At 39.0% G+C, this 21,213-nt stretch overlaps 1 non-coding gene across 1 annotated transcript; it reads right to left on the reverse strand.

The window, feature by feature from the left end:
• Positions 1 to 18,567: 18,567 nt before the first annotated feature.
• On the reverse strand, positions 18,568 to 18,675 carry LOC148573962 (small nucleolar RNA R71). The gene has a single exon (XR_015905688.1). It is a non-coding gene; the product is annotated as a small nucleolar RNA R71 (small nucleolar RNA).
• Between the last annotated feature and the right edge of the window lie 2,538 nt (positions 18,676 to 21,213).

Raw genomic sequence — 21,213 nt, forward strand, 5'->3', positions numbered from 1 at the left:
TAAGCGTATGAAGATGCTTGTTCCTCCTGAACCTCTGCTTTCCTATTGTCTTCATCCAATCATTTATACTCCTTTCTATGGCAAGCTGTATGTTAGGCATCACCGTTGTCAATGGCTACATCCTGTCCTCTCAGTGAAAATGGTCCAATGCGCTGTCACTGCATGGCTAATCATCTGTCGGTTCTCGATCATACTGGAATAGGATCCATTGATCCTTTTGCGTCTGTCACTACGCCCAGCACTCGCGAGTTTGAAGCTCGTCGCAGCCATCCCTTCCCAGATCCTACTCGGAATACCACAGACAAGGTTTATACTTTTTGGATCTCAAGAATGGCCGTCCATGGATTCTAACTTATACCATGAAGATTCTGATTAAGGAATCTCAGAGATACTCATTCAATCTAAGGTGGAACGGAAGTGGTTGTCAGGCACGCGTTCATAGGTTGGGAATGATGATGACTGTCACGATCATCACATTCATATTGAGGTGCGAATGAATATCTTAGAATCGGAATAAGCTTGAATTGAATAGAAAAAGAATAGTACTTTGTATTAATTCGTGAGGAACAGCAGAGATCCACACGTTGAAAAAGAATAGTACTTTGTGTAGAAACTCTACCGTTGAAAATACATAAGAACAAGGTCCAGGCATGGCCGAATGGCCAGCCCCCTGAACATGATCAAAGGATCAAAAGACAATCCAAAGATATCCAAAGATGTAAATACAATAGTAAAAAGTCCTATTTATACTAAACTAGTTACTAGGGTTTACAGAAATGAGTAATTGATGCAGAAATCTACTTCCGGGGCCCACTTGGTGTGTGTTTGGGCTGAGCATTGAGCTTTACACATGTAGAGGCTTCTCTTAGAGTTGAACGCCAGTTTGTAACCTGTTTCTGGCGTTTAACTCCACTTTGCAACCTGTTTCTGGCATTTAACTCCAAAATGCAGCTTGGAACTGACGTTGAACGCCAGTTTGAGTCATCTAATTTCGAGAAAAGTATGGAATATTATATATTTCTGGAAAGCCCTGGATGTCTACTTTCCAACGCAATTGAGAGCGTGCCATTTGGAGTTCTGTAGCTCCAGAAAATCCACTTTGAGTGCAGGGAGGTCAGAATCCAACAGCATCTGCAGTCCTTCTTCAACCTCTGAATCTGATTTTTGCTTAAATCCCTCAATTTCAGCCAGAAATTACCTGAAATCATAGAAAACACACAAACTCATAGTACAGTCCAGAAATGTGATTTTTATTGAAAAACTAATAAAAATATACTAAAAACTAACTAAATCATACTAAAAACTATGTAAAAACAATGCCAAAAAGCGTATAAATTATCCGCTCATCACAACACCAAACTTAAATTGTTGCTTGTCTCCAAGCAACTGAAAATCAAATAGGATAAAAAGAAGAGAATATACTATGAATTCCAAAATATCAATGAAACTTAGCTCCAATCATATGAGCGGGACTTGTAGCTTTTTGCCTCTTGAATAGTTTTGGCATCTCACTTTATCCATTGACGTTTAGAATGATTGGCATCTATAGGAACTCAGAGTTCAGATAGTGTTATTGATTCTCCTAGTTCAGTATGTTGATTCTTGAACACAACTACTTTATGAGTCTTGGCCGTGGCCCTAAGCACTTTGTTTTCCAGTATTACCACCGGATACATAAATGCCACAGACACATAACTGGGTGAACCTTTTCAGATTGTGACTCAGCTTTGCTAAAGTCCCCAATTAGAGGTGTCCAGGGTTCTTAAGCACACTCTTTTTTTGCTTAGGACCTTGACTTTAACCACTCAGTCTCAAGTTTTCACTTGACACCTTCACGCCACAAGCACATGGTTAGGGACAGCTTGGTTTAGCCGCTTAGGCCAGGATTTTATTCTTTTAAGCCCTCCTATCCACTGATGCTCAAAGCCTTGGATCCTTTTTTTTACCCTTGCCTTTTGGTTTTAAGGGCTATTGGCTTTTTGCTCTTGCCTTTTGGTTTTAAGAGCTTTTGACTTTTTCTGCTTGCTTTTTTTTTTCTTTTTTTTGCCATTTTTCTTTTCTCTTTTTTTTTTCGCAAGCTTTTGTATATTCACTGCTTTTTCTTGCTTCAAGAATCATTTTTATGATTTTTCAGATCATCAAATAACATTTCTCCTTTTTCCTCATTCTTTCAAGAGCCAACATATTTAACATTCATAAACAACAATTTCAAAAGACATATGCACTGTTCAAGCATTCATTCAGAAAACAAAAAGTATTGTCACCACATCAAAATAACTAAACTAGTTTCAAGGATGAATTCGAAACCATGTACTTCTTGTTCTTTTGTAATTAAAGCATTTTTCATTTAAGAAAGGTGATGGATTCATAGGACATTCATAACTTTAAGGCATAGATACTTAGACACTAGTGATGATATAGTAAAGACACAAACATAAATAAAACATAAAGCTCAAAAAATTGAAAAACAGTAAAATAAATAGACAAGGAGATTAAGGAATGAGTCCACCTTAGTGAGGGTGGCGTCTTCCTCTTCTTCAAGAATCAATGGTGCTTTTGAGCTCCTCTATGTCTCTTCCTTGCCTTTGTTGCTCCTCCCTCATAGGTCTTTGATCTTCTCTAATTTCATGGAGGATGATGGAGTGCTCTTGGTGGTCCATCCTTAGTTGTCCCATGTTGGAGCTTAATTCTCCTAGGGAAGTGTTGATTTGCTCCCAATAGTTTTGTGGAGGAAAGTGCATCTCCTGGGCATCTCAGGGATTTTATGGTGAGGAATTTCCTCATGCTCATGTTGAGGTCCATGATCTCTTATTTGCTCCATCCTTTTCTTAGTGATGGGCTTGTCCTCTTCAATGAGGATGTCTCCCTCTATGTCAATTCCAGCCAAATTGCAGAGGTGGCATATGAGGTGAGGAAAGGCTAACCTTACCCAAGTGGAGGACTTGTCAGCCACCTTGTAAAGTTCTTGAGGTATAATCTCATGAACTTCCACCTTCTCTCCAATCATGATACTATGGATCATGATGGCCTGGTCTATAGTAACTTCAGATTGGTTACTAGTAGAAATGATTGAGCGTTGAATGAACTCTAGCCATCCCTTAGCCACTAGTTTGAGGTCATGCCTTCTTAGTTGAACCGGCTTGCCTCTTGAGTCAATTTTCCATTGAGCTTCTTCCTCACATATGTCTATGAAGACTTGGTCCAACCTTTGATCAAAGTTGACCCTTCTTGTGTAGGGGCGTGCGTTCTCTTCCACCATTGGCAAGTTGAACGCCAGCCTTACATTTTTCGGACTGAAATCTAAGTATTTCCCCCGAACCATGGTAAGCCAATGCTTTGGATTCGGGTTCACACTTTGATCATGGTTCCTAGTGATCCATGCATTTGCATAGAACTCTTGAACCATTAGGATCCCGACTTGTTGAATGGGGTTGGTAAGAACTTTCCAACCTCTTCTTTGGATCTCAAGTCGGATCTCCGGATACTTGACACGGTCCCAAGGGTGTATTAGTAAAGATTCTCTTTAATAAAACTGCGTTGCAAGTATAGCTCTACCAACAACAATCCTCGGGGGTCAAATTTAGAAGAGGGAGTTGGTTGTCACAAGTTCAACCCCAATAGAAATAACCGAAGTATTCAAACCTCGGGTCGTCTCACAAGGAATGGGCAAACATGTGCTTCGACATTAGTTAGAAATCCGGGGTTGTGAGTTATGAGCATGAAAATAAGTGGGAATCTTAACAAGCAAATAATCTTAAAATGCATCAACTAGTTCAATTGACTAAGCTAAACATGAACAACTTCAATGAATAAACAACATTCCACTTAATTCTATTATAACCCAAACAAGGAATTACAACTAAAGCAATTGGTTGAGAAAGTTGATTTTCAAATATGAATAATAAAAGCAACTCTTGGCTAGGCTTGGGAATTGGGGGTCACCATCCTTGTCTAACAACTATATCTTGACAATTATAAGGAACCAAGCTCATTAAGTCTACTCTCAAAGTCTTAAGTACGTGATATCTACCCCTAGACTTGAAGTACGTCAAATGGCCCTGATCACATCAACCCATAAGTCCCAACCTACCTATTAATTAGATTAGTAGTGGGTTGGCGTCAATGAGTATCAAATTAACCACCTAGGGCTCCCAAATCATCAAATCCATTAGACCCAATGACTCAAGTTTACCCAATTCCCTTGACCTAGGCCAAGAGTGAAAAAGACTACTCCGTAATCAAAGTAAACAATTCATCAAACACTTGGTAAGCATTAACAAAAGACATGTTCAAAATGGCAATTAAATTGAAATCCACAAATATCCACTAACAATTATCAACATATGATCATCCAAACAACAAAGCTAAACATAGAAATCATCAATATAACATTAACAAGTCAAGATTCATAACATTCATGAAATGGGTATAAAATGATAATTGACAAGAATTCATAAACTATCACAAGATATAAGCAAAATTGTAACAAGGAATTCAAATTGAACAATTAAAACTAGTAATTAACAAGATCCAAGTCACAAATCAACAAAGGACAATCAAATTAAAACTAGATCTAGAGAGGAACAAGGGTTTCTCCCTCTAGAACAACAAAAGAACCAAAAACTAGCTAAAAATTATGTCCTAGTGTAAAATGAGTGATCTCTCCCTTTCCCCTAGCATCCTTGGGTCTTTTTCCATGCAGAAACAGCTTGAAATTGGGCCTAATGAGCCTCAGAAATTTCCAGGCACGATTTCCTTTAATGAGGTCACGTGCAGCTTTCCACGCGTGCGCGCCATGCGTGCGTGCGCGTGCGCGTAGATAGAAATTTCCTGATCTGCGCGGAGGTGTCCATTCTTGCGCGCCGCTTCCAGCCAATCCCATCCACGCGTGCGCGAGCGCGCTGATGCTGCTTTTCCCAAGATCTCAATGTCTCATGTTCCTCCCTTTTTGTACATGCTTTCTCCCTCTCTTCTAAGTTATTCCTATCCTATAATTCCTGAAATTACTCAACAAATACATCACGTCATCGAATGGCAATAGAAGAGGATTAAAATATGGTAATTTTAAGGCAAAATAAGCATGTTTTCCATCATGGAGCAATATTGGGAAGTGAACACAAAACCATGCATTTCTTGTGAATAAGTGCGAGAAATGTTGATAAAATCCTCCAAAATAAGCATAAGATAAACCACAAAATCGGGGTTTATCAAATCTCCCCACACTTAAACCGAGCATGTCCTCATGCTTAAAAATAAAAAGACCAAAGATCATGGTGAAAAAGGGTTTATGAAATGCAAACTACCTAAGTGGATGCATGCAACTAATGTAATATCATCTATCTACTTGGTCAAGAGTAAATCTATCCTCCAAGAATGCGTGTGAACATATAGGGCGAAAAGAGTTTGTGCTTAATGAATCCTACCAAATTGAATACCACTAAAGAGTGCATATGACTTGCTAAACGAACGCTTGTGAAAGCCGGGAACAAGCATTGAGCATCGAACCCTCACCGGAAGTGTATCCGCTCTATTCGCTCAACTGTATAGGGTTCGTCACTCAATCTTCTCCTAATCATGCTTTCCAAGATTTATCTTTCATCTAACAATCAACAATTACTTAATGCATGCTTACAGGTATCATGAGGTCTTATTCATGGGTTGTAACGAGGCTAGGGTGAAGGTAAGGGTGTATATGGCCAAGTGGGTTTAAAATTTGAGTCCTTGATCAACCTAGGATCCACTAGGCACATAGAACAACCTATAAAACTACAATACATTCCTAGTTACCCTTGAATTTTACCCTTTTTGCATACTCATGCATTCTTTTCAATTCACGCCCCATATACATTATTTTTATTACCTTATCTTGGGGCGTCTTTGTCCCCTTTCATTGCTTTCTTTCTCTTTTCTCTCTCTCTCTTTTTTTTTATACATCCCCTTTTCTTAAAGAAACTAAAGTGTCAATGCATACGGTTTAATCATTCAACACATGAGTATGTTCCCAAAATCCTAGAATTTTCAATTACACTACAATTACATACCTATATATCTACCCGAATTTCCCAAGTATACTCTCTTATTTGAATGATACACATCCTAACTTACCTAAGCCAATCAAGGATTCAAATTCAGGGACATTCATGGTTTTCACTTAGGGTTGTTGATGTGCTCTATTTAAGAATAAAAGGGTTTATCAAAGGCTCAAAATTGGTTAGCAATGGTAGATACAAGGGTTAAGGCTATTTGGGAGAAGTGACTATTGAAATGATGGCCTCAATCATGTAAATGCATTCATGCACAAAGCAATGGACATATAGAATCAGACAAAGCAAGGATCACAATCATAGAGAGAGAGATACGCATACAAGAATGGAAATAATGGTTAAAAGATGTAACCATGCAATAGGCTCAAAACTTTCATGCTTGTGTTCTTAACTCAATCACTATGTTCCAAAATACATTCTTAAAGCAAGTTTACTGCAAAAAAAAAAATTTTAGAATTTTTGGTAGGCCACCTAGAACACAGTTTCTTGGAAAGAAAGTTATTGTTTTGACCAAGTAACTCTATAGAAACTAACTATCATGCAAAGGGTATTTACAAGCAAGACCAACTACACATGCAATATAAAAATAAAAATAAATCCATGGAAATTGAGGGGAAGAGAATGTTACCCATGGAGATCGGTCGAACGACCCCCCACACTTTAGAAATTAGCACGGTCCTCCGTACTACGAATAATACGCAAGGGACGGTCGGGACCGGAACTTTCACTATCCCCTTCATCAGAGTTCCCATCACTTGGGTTTGAGGTGGATGTGAACATTTCAGGTTCCTCCATACTAGGGGTAACACAACGCAGAAGCTTCTTGATGTACGTATATCGGCGGTGGTTGCGCCGCTCATATCTATCAAGCTTCCGGTGAAGATCTTCTATCCTTTGATGTGTGGATCTCAGTGGTGGTGATGATGAGCTAGAAGGAAAAAGAAGCGGCGGGGCCATGTCGAGGCTTGGTTTGTTCATGGGAAGGTGTAGGTATTTCCTGCTTGGGACCACATCGCCCTTAGCCGGAACCATAATCTTCTTATCCTTAGCTTCCCAAGAAACACCCACAGCAGCAACTAAGTCAGACACCAATGTTGAAAATGGAAAATTACCCCGATCGTGAACTTGACTCATCGTTTGCTTGACAAGAGGCGGGATGTTCACCGGCTTCTCTGTGAGAACACACCAAACAAGTAAGGCGAGGTCCGCCGTGAGGGACAACTTGTGGGTGCTAGGTAGCACATAATGAGATAGGATCTGGGCCAAAGCTCTAGCTTCCACAGTGAGGAAGCGAGCGTCAATGGACTTAGGCATCATCCAGAGTCGACCTTGGGTCCAAAATGCCTCTGGCTCAGCAATGACTCGGAGAATCGAGTCCCAATTAAACCCATACTTTCCTCGCTGACGTAGGACTTCTTGGTAGCCATCCATGTCACTTGGCACTGGTAAGATATTAAGCACTTGTTGAATAGCCTCTTCTGAAATTGAAACTTGCTTCCGGCGCATGTATACCGATTGAAGAGAGGGAAGCTGGTAGTTGGTGTAGAATTCTTCCACCCAAGAGAGGTTGATTTCCCTTGGTTTCCTCAAGATAAACTCCCATCGACGCTGTTCAATGTGGGAAAAAATATAAGGAGCAACCTTGTCCGGCGGAGCGAGTAGATGCTCGGGGTGATAGTTCCTTACCGCTATGGAGGGAAACATAAGTTCACAGAAGCGGTTGGGGAACCTTGAAGAATCTCTTGTCATTCTCATCAATAGGAGCGGGTGTCTTCCCTTTCTTAGATAGGGGTTTGGCTCCTAATAAAGAACGCGCCTTAGAGTTTGATTTTTGGGGTGCCCTTTTTGCGACTGGTTTCCTTGAAGCTATCTCCTTGCCTTTCTTGGTGGCCATCCTAAAAAGGGAGAGAATGAAGGAAAATATTAAACCCAAGAATCAATTTGACAAAAGACATGCAAGTGAATTGTAATGCCCGTGGTAGATGTAAAAGCAAGGGTCATAACACTTGGCATGGGATGCAAGAGGAAGTAAAGCATGCAATGGCATGAGAAGAGTAGTCTCAAGCATCCAAAATAAAAAAGCAAGTCATGTTTAATTAATATCTAATTGGCAAGAATAAACTTAAAGCACACATATTGGACTCAATGCATTTAAGGGAAAGCAAGTGAATGAGGAGAGAGCACCAATTTGGAAATACATGGCTAAATTGAGCCGAAATGGTATATGTGCATGTTTGGGCGCCATTATTTTGTTAAAAAAAGATATTTTTTCATTGAAAAAAGATCCTTTTTTATTTTTTAACATGTTTGGCAAATTTCTAGTAGTAAAAGTAAAAACACTAGTAAAATAAAAAAAAGATCTTTTTTGAGAAGCTATAATTTACATCTTTTTTTAAAAGATCTTTTTTCCTTACAAAAAAGATGTTTTTCATGTAATAAATAAACAAAAAAGTACTTTTATATTGTTATACCCAAACATAATTAATAGATAAAAAGATCTTTTTACATGAGATATCCAAATATAAAATTACTTTTACTTCTCTATAAGATCTTTTAAAAAAAGATAACTCGAAAAAAGATCTTTTCTTAAAAGCTCACCCAAACAAGCCCTATGTGCATTTCCTCAAACACTTGGCGTGCAATAATCAAGCAATGAGCAATTATGAGATACTAAACCAATTTAAAGCCCAAAATAGAACATCAATCATCACATAAACATCACACAATGGCAAAGGTTAGAGAAAGAATGACAAAAGATCTATTAATGCAAATTAAGCTCAAATTCAACATCCATAGAGAAATAAGGAAAAAGAAAAAAAAGAAGCAAATAAAAGCAAGAAACATCATCATGCAAGTAAAAGAGAGACGAAATAAAGCAATAAGAGGCATCTAACTAGAAGAAATAGGGCAAGGGAAAGTGGAAGTAAAGGAAAGGAAGGAGCAAAACCTTGATGAGTATGAAGGAACAAGGTTGAACCTTCTTTTGTGAGGATGAGAGGGAAAATAAGAGAAGTGTAGTGCTACCGGAAAAGAGTGGTTGTCACCGGTGAGTGGCCGGAGACAATGATGGTGGATTGTGGAAGAAGAAGAAGATAAGGGAAATGATGGATGGAGAAGAAAAAGAAACTAAAGAAGAGAAAAGAGAATTTAAAGAAAGAGAAACAGGGCAGGCGCGAAGGTATTAAACTGATGCGCGCAACCGGCGCGCACGCGCAAGGTGCGCTGGCGCGTCGGTGAGGGTGCTAGCAGATGGCGCAGGCTCGTTGATGTCAGGGCATCATGGCCTGTTTTTCTATGCTTTTTCAGTAGATTTTAATTCAGTTTTCATACAATTTCTGCTGATAAAGGAGCAAAAGCATGATAAATCTTTGCATGAAGCAAAATCCCAAGCATAGGTGAATTTTAGTTAATATACATGGTAAATATGATGAAATAGATCACACTAAGTGAAAGTATGATTTTTAGCATTAGTAGCACACTTAGTATAGTAAAGTTTATCTTGTATGTTACTTTGATACACTTTGTTTGCTTGATTTCAGACCAAAAGAAGCAGAGAAGAGCCACGTTAGTGGCTACGTTAGCGCCACTAACGTGGCCATTAAAGTGGAAGGAAGGAAAGCTTGGAAAGCTAGTGAGAATGTTAACGCCACTAACGTTAGCAAAGGGCAAGAAGACCCACGTTAGCGACCCCGTTAGCTTCACTAACATGGGCACTAACGTGGAAGAAAAGAGAAGCCCCAACGTTAGTGAGAAAGTTAATGGCATTAACTTTAAAGAAGGAAAGGGAAACGCCAGTGTTAGTGGTAAAGGTGAGTGCCACTAACGTTTGCGAAGGCTAGAAGACTCACGTTAGCTTCCACGTTAGTTACATTAACGTGGGAACTAACATGGAAGGAAAGGGAGATGCCAAAGTTAGTGGAAAAGGTGATCTCCACTAACGTTTGCGAAGCAAAAAGACCCACGTTATCTTCCACGTTAACTACATTAACGTGGTAGTTAACATGGGCAAAAGTCTCACCCAGCAGCCTGACCATGCCTTCTTCAAACAAAAATAACTTGAGCCACAAAGCTCCAAATGAGGTGATTCCAGTGGCATTGGAAAGTAGGATTCCAGAGCTTTCCAAGCATATATGGCACTACATGGTGGACTGATGCCAGGGCATTTTGGCCAGTTTCACTGACCTTTTCTTTACTGTTTTTAGGATAGTTTCATGCATTTCCTTAGAAAATAAGCTAGTTTTGGGTAGATATTCACTTACATCTTGATTCAAGCATACATTGTGCACTTTACATGATTTCATGAGGATTTTGCATGAGTTTAATGACAAATTAGATGTTGTATTTCCCATGACTTGGACTAGAACTTTGATGCACTCTATTGTTTGATTTCAGGACAAAGGAAGCAAGGAAGAACCACGTTAGCAGTTACGTTAATCTAATTAACGTAACTCCTAACGTAGAATGGGAGTAACTTGCAAAGTTAATGAGAAAAGTAATCACCAATAACGCTCTCGAAGCCATCATTGCCCACGTTAAGAGTCACGTTAACTAAATTAACGTGAACTCTAACGTGGAGGAAAGGAAATGGAGCCAACGTTAGTGACACTTACCTTTGTCACTAACGTTGGACCAAGCTCATGAGTGGCCACGTTAAGAGCCACGTTAACTTAGTTAACGTGGGCTCTAACGTTAAGAAGTAAAGGGGAAGCCAACGTTAGTGACATTCAACTTTGTCACTAACGTTGGCCAAGTCACAAAGAGCCACGTTAACTCCCACGTTAACCTAGTTAACGTGGAAGCTAACGTGAAGAAAGTAGGTGATCGACAACGTTAGTGACACCAAACATTGTCACTAACGTTGGGATTAACCCACACAAGCCCCAATAAGCCGCGTTAACTCCCATGTTAACCTAGTTAACGTGGAAGCTAACGTGAAGAAGGAAGGTGATGGCCAACGTTAGTGACACCTAACATTGTCACTAATGTTGGAAGGAGCCCACACAAGCCACTATGAGCCACGTTAACTCCCACGTTAACTTAGTTAACGTGGAAGCTAACGTGGATAAGGGAATGATGAGGCAACGTTAGTGACACTCAACTTTGTCACTAACGTTGGAGATGGCAAGCATGGCCACGTTAGAAGCCACATTAACCTAGTTAACATGGACTCTAACGTGAGAAATAGGGGCACATTGGAATGTTGGTGACAAAGGTAAGTGTCACTAACGTTCTTGAAGGTTGGCAAGCCTACGTTAAAAGAGCCACGTTAACTAAGCTAACGTGGACTCTAACGTAAGGAAGGGGGAGACTTCTCAACGTTACTGGGAAAGGTAAGTCCCAGTAACGTGTGCGAAGGGCATAGAGGCAACGTTAGTGGCAACGTTTGTGCCACTAACGTTGAAGTTAACGTGGCTCTTACTTTGGTGAGGAATGTTAGTGAAAAAGTCCCTTCTCACTTCACACTTTCTCTCTGCAAGTAAAACTAAGCCCAATGAAGAAGATAACGGCTTCAAACTCAAGATCCAAAGGCCCATACCCAAGACTTAAAGAGCCAACTAGAAGATCAGAAGAGTAGTATATATAGGAGTAGCTTTGAATTAAAATGGGAGTTGGAAAATATAGGGAGCCTCTTGGTATAGAATTACTCTCTGTATTTTACTTTCTCTACACTTTTAGTTTCATCATGTATTCTCCATCTTTTCTTTCATTTTCCAGAGCTATGAACAACTAAACCCCTTTCATTGGGTTAGGGAGCTCTGTTGTAATTTGATGGATCAATACTAGTTTTCATTATTCTTCTTCTATCTTTTCTCTTGATTTTACTCGAAAGCTTTCGATCTTTATCCAATTGGGTAGTTATCTTGGAAAAGAAGCTATTCAAACTTGGATCTCTTCTGAACCTTGAAAGAGGAATGAAGAGATCATGCTAGAAATGCTTTCTCACGCTGGACCAAATTAGGTTTGGATAGATATGTGACTATAATCCTCTCAACACTTGATTTGGGAAATGCATGTGGTATAATCAGTAACCATACTTCATCTCTTCTCATGAGCAATTGACCAAGGAATTGGCTATTGATCAAGATTTGAGAGATTGAATTACAAGGAATTGTAATTCGATCACTTAAGATTGCCAAGGAGATCAATGAGTGCATTGATTGAGGAAGAGATGAAAATGAAATTGATCTGGAGAATGCAACATCTCCTGAGCCCAATGAACTCCCCATTTCTGATCTTACCCATTCTCTTTAATTTCTGTCATTTACTGTTATGAGCAATTACCCCATTCCCATTTAAGATTCTGCAATTTACTTTCCGTCATCTACATTCAGCTCTTTATTTCTAGCATTTACTTTTCTGTTATTTACTTTTCCGCCATTTAATTTTCTGCAATTCTCAACTCAAATTCTGATTCGCTCAACTAGAACATTCCTCTAATTAAAGTTGCTTGATCAATCAATCCATGTGGGATTCGACCTCACTCTATTGTGAGTTTTTACTTGACGACAAATTCGGTACACTTGCCGAAGGAAATTTGTTATGAGACAAGTTTTCCGTGCATCATGGACACTAAATTTGAGGGAGAAAACCTGCCCCGAAAGTGCAAAGATGAACATGGCCAGCTGACCTCTTCACCTTCCAAGAAGTATAACTCAAGTTGTAGAGCTCCAAATGATGCGCTTCCAAAAGCGTTGGAAAGTAGATATCCAGGGCTTTCCAACAATATATAATAGTATGTGGTGGACATTAAGTTGAGCTTCAGAAACTGGCAATTTTCAGCCCCTGATCGCGGACGTTATTGGCACTCACGTTTGCCAAAAACGCCAGCCACTATGCCAGCAACCATGTCTCCTTCAAAGGAGCATAACTTGAGTTACAGAGGTCCAATTGAGGTGATTGCAGTTGCGTTAGAAAGCTGACATTTAGAGCTTTCCAACGATATATAATACTCTATAGTGGGCATGAAATTGAAGCACAAACTAGAGGCATCTTTTAAGCCCCAAAATACCAACTGGGTAGCAAGTGTGATGTTAGCCACACTAACTTTAGCACTAACGCCACACTTGTAGCGTTAGTATGGCTAATGGCAGCAACAACGCCAAGTCATCTTGGACCTCAATTTGATTCACTTCTCTCTCAAGTCCACTTCAAAGCTCAAGCAAGCAAGCCCACAAGTGTCAACCAATCAAGGCCACAAGAAGCATCTAGAATAGAAATTTTCATTTCATTGTAATTTACTTTTAATTTCATTTTGTAATTTAGGAGAGCCTATATAAAGGCCTTAGCTTTTACTTTGAAGATAGACTGGAACGGAGAATTGAAGGAAGGGGGAGAGAGTGAAGACCAATTCGAACTTCTGTGAATTAGCACACTCCAAGGGGAGTAGGTCTTCGGACCCCTCCCCTCCCACACTCTTCTTCCTTTTCTCTTCTTTTCTTCCTTAGGAGTAGTTTAGTTTTCTTTGTACTTTTCATTTATGAATTTTGAAGTTTCAATTTTAGTTTCAATCTTCATCTTTACTTTTCTGCACATTCTTTCTTTTCTATTTTGGGAGAGCAATGATCAACTAACTCTTTTCATTGGGTTAGGAAGATCTGTTGTAATTTGATGGATCAATATTAGTTTTCATTATTCTTGTTCTATCTTTTCTCTTGATTTTACTAGAAAGCTTTCAATCTTCATCCAATTGGGTAGTTATCTTGGAAAAGAAGCTATTCATACTTGGATCTCTTCTGAACCTTGGAAGAGGAATGAAGAGATCATGCTAGAAATGCTTTCTCATGTTGGACCAAATTGGGGTTGGATGGGTATGTGACTATAACCCTACCAACACTTGATTTGGGAAAGCATGTGGTATAATCAGTGACCATACTTCATCTCTTCTCATGAGCAATTGTCCAAGGAATTGGCTATTGATCAAGATTTGAGAGATTGAATTACAAGAAATTGTAATTCGATCACTTAAGATTGCCAAGGAGATCAATGAACGCATTGATTGAGGAAGAGATGAGAATGAACTTGATCCAGAGGATTGCAATATCTCTTGATCCCAATGTTCAATTTATTTTTATTTCTTACATTTACTTTTCTTGCCATTTTATTTTTCTGCACTTTATTGCTTTCTTTACTTTTATGCCATTTACATTTCCTTGTTGCTTATCACTCCAATCTGATTCGTCTAACTAGGATAATCAATTAACCATTGATTGCTTAATCCGTTAATCTCTGTGGGATTCGACCTCACTCTTTTGTGAGAGACAAGTTTTCCGTGCATCACTGATGAGCGGATAATTTATAGCTTTTTGGCATTGTTTTTAGTATGTTTTTAGTAGGATCTAGTTACTTTTAGGGATGTTTTCATTAGTTTTTATGTTAAATTCACATTTCTGGACTTTACTATGAGTTTGTGTGTTTTTCTATGATTTCAGGTATTTTCTGGCTGAAATTGAGGGACTTGAGCAGAAATCAGATTCAGAGGTTGAAGAAGGACTGCTGATGCTGTTGGATTCTGACCTCCCTGCACTCAAAGTGGATTTTCTGGAGCTACAGAACTCGAAATGGCGCGCTTCCAATTGCGTTGGATAGTAGACATCCAGGGCTTTCCAGCAATATATAATAGTCCATACTTTGGCCAAGAATAGACGACGTAAACCGGCGTTCAACGCCAGCCTTCTGCCCAAATCTGGCGTCCAGCGCCAGAAAAGGAGCCAAAACCAGAGTTGAACGCCCAAACTGGCACAAAAGCTGGCGTTCAACTCCAGAAAGGACCTCTACATGTGCAACACTCAAAGCTCAGCCCAAGCACACACCAAGTGGGCCCCGGAAGTGGATTTATGCATCAATTACTTACTCATGTAAACCCTAGTAGCTAGTTTATTATAAATAGGACCTTTTACTATTGTATTAGACATCTTTGATCAGTTGTATGCTATCTTAGATCACGTTTGAAGGCTGGCCTCTCGGCCATGCCTAGACCTTTCACTTATGTATTTTCACGGTAGAGTTTCTACACTCCATAGATTAAGGTGTGGAGCTCTGCTGTTCCTCAAAGATTAATGCAAAGTACTTCTGTTTTCTATTCAATTCATCTTATTTCGCTTCTAAGATATCCATTCGCACCCAAGAACGTGATGAAGGTGATGATTATGTGTGACGCTCATCACCATTCTCCCCTATGAACACGTGCCTGACAAACACTTCCGTTCTACATGAAATAAGCTAGAATGAATATCTCTTAGATCTCTTAATCGGAATCTTCGTGGCGTAAGCTAGAATGATGGCGGCATTCAAGAGAATCCGGAAAGTCTAAACCTTGTCTGTGGTACTTCGAGTAGGATTCAATGATTGAATGACTGTGACGAGCTTCAAACTCGCGATTGTTGGGCGTTAGTGACAGACGCAAAAGGAGGGTGAATCCTATTCCAGCATGATCGAGAACCGACAGATGATTAGCCGTACTGTGACAGAGCATGTGAGCATATTTTTCACTGAGAGGAGGGGATGTAGCCACTGACAACGGTGATGCCCTTGCATAAAGCCAGCCATGGAAAGGAGTAAGACTGATTGGATGAAGATAGCAGGAAAGCAGAGGTTCAGAGGAACGAAAGCATCTCCATTCACTTATCTGAAATCCCTACCAATGATTTACATAAGTACCTCTATCCCTATTCTATTAATTAATATTCGAAAACCACATAACTGTTTTATATCCGCCTGACTGAGATTTGCAAGGTGACCATAGCTTGCTCCATACCAACAATCTCCGTGGGATTCGACCCTTACTCACGTAAGGTATTACTTGGACGACCCAGTGCATTTGCTGGTCAGTTACACGGAGTTGTGAACCATGTTCTTGGCATCATGTTTTTGGCGCCATTTCCAGGGAAAGAAAGAGCAATGAATTCTACATAATTAAAGTGTAATCACGATTCTGCGTACCAAGTTTTTGGCGCCGTTGCCGGGGATTGTTTGAGTTTTCGGCAAGCTTTTGGTCCGGTAACATCAGTGCCAAGTTTGATCCGGCAACAACACCAAGTTTTTGGCACCGTTGCCGGGGATTGTTCGAGTTTGGACAACTGACGGTTCATCTTGTTGCTCAGATTAGGTAATTTTTTTTGTTCTATTTTCAAAAATTTTTCAAAAAGTTTTCAAAATTTTCTCCTTTGTTTTCGAAAAAAAAAATTTTCTAAAAAAAAAAATGTTTTCAAAAATATATTTTTCTTCAGAATTTTTAAGAATGAATTCTAGTGTTTCATGATGATTTGTTGAATCCTGGCTGGTTGTAAGCCATGTCTAATCTTTTGGTCTGGGGTTTCAACTTACCATCACAAAAGAAGAGATTCTCACACACTTAGTTGCTCTATACTTGAAAAGTATCCATATCTGCTGAAGCTTGGCTGGCCATTGGCCATGTCTAGTGTTTTGGACTGGAGCTTTCATTGAAAGCTTGGCTGGCTAGTGAGCCATGTCTAATTCCTGGACTGAAGCTTTAGACTAACATGGCAAGATTCCTGGAATTCATATTAAAAAAAATTTTGAAATCCTTATTTTCCTTTTTCAATTAATTTTCGAAAAATCCAAAAAAAATTAGAAAATCATAAAAATCAAAAATATTTTTTGTGTTTCTTGTTTGAGTCTTGAGTCATGTTATAAGTTTGGTATCAATTGCATGTGCATCTTGCATTTTTCAAAAATTCTCATGCATTCATAGTGTTCTTTATGATCTTCAAGTTGTTCTTGGTAAGTCTTCTTGTTTGATCTTTGCATTTGCATGTTTTGTGTCTTTTCTTATTTTTCATATGCATTCTTGAATTCTTAGTGTCTAAGCATTGAAGAATTCTAAGTTTGGTGTCTTGCATGTTTTCTTTGCATTAAAAAAAAATTTTAAAAAATATGTTCTTGGTGTTCATCATGATCTTCACGGTGTTCTTGGTGTTCATCTTGACATTCATAGCATTCTTGCATACATTCATAGTTTTGATCTAAAATTCTCATGCATTGCATCATTTTTCTTGTTTCTCTCTCTCATCATTAAAAATTCAAAAATCAAAAAATTATCTTTCCCTTTTTCTCCTCATCAAATTCAAAAATTTGAATTGACTTTTTCAAAATTTTTAAAATTTAATTGTTTCTTATGAGTCAAATCAAATTTTCAATTTGAAAATCTTATCTTTTTCAAAATCTTTTTCAAAAATCATACCTTTTTCATTATTTTTGAAAAATTCAAAAATCTTTTTCAAAATATTTTTCAAAAATCTTTTTCTTATCTTTATCAAAATTTTCGAAAATAATATTAACAATTAATGTTTTGATTCAAAAATTTGAAGTTTGTTACTTGCTTGTTAAGAAAGATTCAAACTTTAAGTTCTAGAATCATATCTTGTGATTTCTTATGAATCAAGTCATTAACTGTGATTTTAAAAATCAAATCTTTTTTCAAAAACTAATTTCTATCATATCTTTTCAAAAATATCTTCTTATCTTATCTTTTTCAAAATATGATTTCAAAATATCTTTTCTAACCTCCTAACTTCTTATCTTTTCAAAATTTGTTTCAACTAACTAACTAACTATTTGTTTGTTTCTTAACTTTTTCAAAACTACCTAACTAACTCTCTCTCTCTAATTTTTGAAAATATCTTCCCTCTTTTTCAAAATTTTTTTTAATTAACTAATTATTCTTATTTTTATTTTTGATTTTAAAATTTTTTTCGAAAAATACTAACATTTTTCAAAAACCATTTTCGAAAATCACTAACTCTTTTTCAAAAATATTTTTCAAAAATTCTCCCTCTCCCATCTTATTCTATTTATTTATTCATTTACTAACATCTCATCCCACATCTCAACCCTCCTCACAGTTGTGTTTCTTCCATTACATTACATTCTTTGTCTCCCCCTCTTTTCTTCCACTCACAAAGGGATCCCTATACTGTGGTATAAAGGATCTCTATTATTATTATTTTTTCTGTGCCCTCTTCTTTGTCAAATGAGCAGGAGCAAGGATAAGAATATTCTTGTTGAAGCAGATCCGGAACCTGAAAGGACTCTGAAAAGAAAATTAAGAGAAGCTAAATTACAACAATCTAGAAATAACCTTTCAGAAATTTTCGAACAGGAAAAGGAGATGGCAGCCGAAAATAATAATAATGTAAGGAAGATGCTTGGTGACTTTACTGCACCTAATTCCAATTTACATGGAAGAAGCATCTCCATTCCTGCCATTGGAGCAAACAACTTTGAGCTGAAACCTTAATTAGTTTCTCTGATGCAGCAGAACTGCAAGTTTCATGGACTTCCATATGAAGATCCTTTTCAGTTCTTAACTGAATTCTTGCAGATATGTGATACTGTTAAGACTAATGGAGTAGATCCTGAAGTCTATAGGCTCATGCTTTTCCCTTTTGTTGTAAGAGACAGAGCTAGATTATGGTTGGATTCTCAACCCAAAGACAGCCTGAATTCTTGGGATAAGCTGGTCACGGCTTTCTTAGCCAAGTACTTTCCTCCTCAAAAGCTGAGCAAGCTTAGAGCTGATGTTCAAACCTTCAGACAGAAAGAAGGTGAATCCCTCTATGAAGCTTGGGAAAGATACAAACAGTTGACCAAAAAGTGTCCTTCTGACATGCTTTCAGAATGGACCATCCTGGATATATTCTATGATGGTTTATCTGAGTTATCAAAGATGTCACTGGACACCTCTGCAGGTGGATCCATTCACCTAAAGAAAACGCCTGCTGAAGCTCAAGAACTCATTGACATGGTTGCTAATAACCAGTTCATGAACACTTCTGAAAGGAATCCTGTGAATAATGGGACGCCTATGAAGAAGGGAGTTCTTGAAGCTGATACTCTGAATGCCATATTGGCTCAGAACAAAATATTGACTCAGCAAGTCAATATGATCTCTCAGAGTCTGAATGGAATGCAAGCTGCATCCAACAGTACTCAAGAGGCTTCTTATGAAGAAGAAGCTTATGATCCTGAGAACCCTGCAATAGCAGAGGTGAATTACTTAGGTGAACCTTATGGAAACACCTATAACTCATCATGGAGAAATCATCCAAATTTCTCATGGAAGGATCAAAAGCCTCAACAAGGCTTTAATAATGGTGGAAGAAACATGTTTAACAATAATAAACCTTTTCCATCATCCACTCAGCAACAGACAGAGAACTCTGAACAAAATACTTCTAATTTAGCAAACTTAGTCTCTGATCTATCTAAGGCCACTGTGAGTTTCATGAATGAGACAAGGTCTTCCATTAGAAATTTGGTAGCACAAGTGGGCCAGCTGAGTAAAAGGATCACTGAAATCCCTCCTAGTACTCTCCCAAGCAATACAGAAGAGAACCCAAAAGGAGAGTGCAAGGCCATTGACATAAGCAAAATGGCCGAACCTGTAAGGGAAGGAGAGGACGTGAATCCCAAGGAGGAAGACCTCTTGGGACGTCCAGTGATCAATAAGGAGCTTCCCTCTAAGGAACCAAAGGAATCTGAGACTTATCTAGAGACCATAGAGATTCCATTAAACCTCCTTATGCCCTTCATGAGCTCTGATGAGTATTCCTCTTCTGAAGAGAATGAGGATGTTACTGAAGAGCAAACTGCCAAGTTTCTTGGTGCAATCATGAAGCTGAATGCCAAACTATTTGGCATTGATACTTGGGAAGTTGAACCTCCCTTGTTCATCAATGAACTAAGTGATCTGGATCAACTGACATTGCCTCAGAAGAGACAAGATCCTGGAAAGTTCATAATACCCTGTACCATAGGCACCATGATCTTTAAGGCCCTGTGTGACCTTGGTTCAGGAATAAACCTCATGCCCCTCTCTGTAATAGAGAAACTGGGAATCTATGGGGTGCAAGCTGCTAAAATCTCATTAGAGATGGCAGACAGTTCAAGAAAACAGGCATATGGACAAGTAGAGGACGTATTAGTAAAGGTTGAAGGCCTTTACATCCCTGCTGATTTCATAGTCCTGGATACTGGAAAGGAAGAGGATGAATCCATCATCCTAGGAAGACCTTTCCTGGCCACAGCAAGAGCTGTGATTGATGTTGACAGAGGTGAAATAGTCCTTCAATGGAATGAGGACTCCCTTGTGTTTAAAACTCAAGGATCTCCCTCTGCAACCATGGAGAGGAAGCAGAAAAAGCTTCTCTCAAAGCAGAGTCAACCAGAGCCCCCACAGTCAAACTCTAAGTTTGGTGTTGGGAGGCCACAACCAAACTCTAAGTTTGGTGTTGAACTCCCATATCCAAACTCTAAGTTTGGTGTTGGAGAGTCTCAACAAAGCTCTGCACATCTGTGAGGCTCCATGAGAGCCCACTGTCAAGCTATTGACATTAAAGAAGCGCTTGTTGGGAGGCAACCTAATTTTTATTTATCTAACTATATTTTTCTTAATTATATGTCCTTATAGGTTCATGATCATGTGGAGTCACAAAATAAATATAAAAATTGAAAACGGAATAAAAAATAGCAGAAAAAAAATCACACCCTGGAGGAGCATCTGTCTGGCGTTCAGCGCCAGAACAGAGCATGGTTCTGGCGCTGAACGCCCAAAATGGGCAGCTTCTGGGCGCTGAACGCCAGAACAGGCATGGTTCTGGCGTTCAACGCCAGAAATGGCACACAAATGGGCGTTGAACGCCCAAAATGGCCACCAACCTGGCGCTGAACGCCCAGAGTTGTGTGCAAAGGCATTTGTACATGCCTAATGGGTGCAGGGATGTAAATCCTTGAACACCTCAGGATCTGTGGACCCCACAGGATCCACTCAGGATCTGTGGACCCCACAGGATCCCCACCTACCTCCACTCACTTCTTCTCACCACTTTCTTTCACACAACCCCATAAACACTCTTCCCCAAAAACCTCTTCACCACTCACATCCATCCACTCTTCCCCATAAACTTACCTCATAAACTCCACCTACCTTCAAAATTCAAAACCAATTTCCCACCCAAACCCACCCATATGGCCGAAACCTTTCCCCCCTCCCTTCCCTATATAAAGCCCTCCATTCTTCATCAAATTCACACAACACAACCCCTCTATACCCTTCTTGGCCGAACCACATCACCTTCTCCCTCTCCTCATTTTCTTCTTCATCTTCTTCTTTTCTTTCTTTTATTGCTCGAGGGCGAGCAAAATTCTAAGT

The sequence above is a fragment of the Arachis ipaensis genome, chromosome B2, assembly GCF_059453495.1.
Source record: "Arachis ipaensis isolate K30076 ecotype BB chromosome B2, ASM5945349v1, whole genome shotgun sequence".
In the NCBI taxonomy this organism is placed as follows: Eukaryota; Viridiplantae; Streptophyta; class Magnoliopsida; order Fabales; family Fabaceae; genus Arachis; species Arachis ipaensis.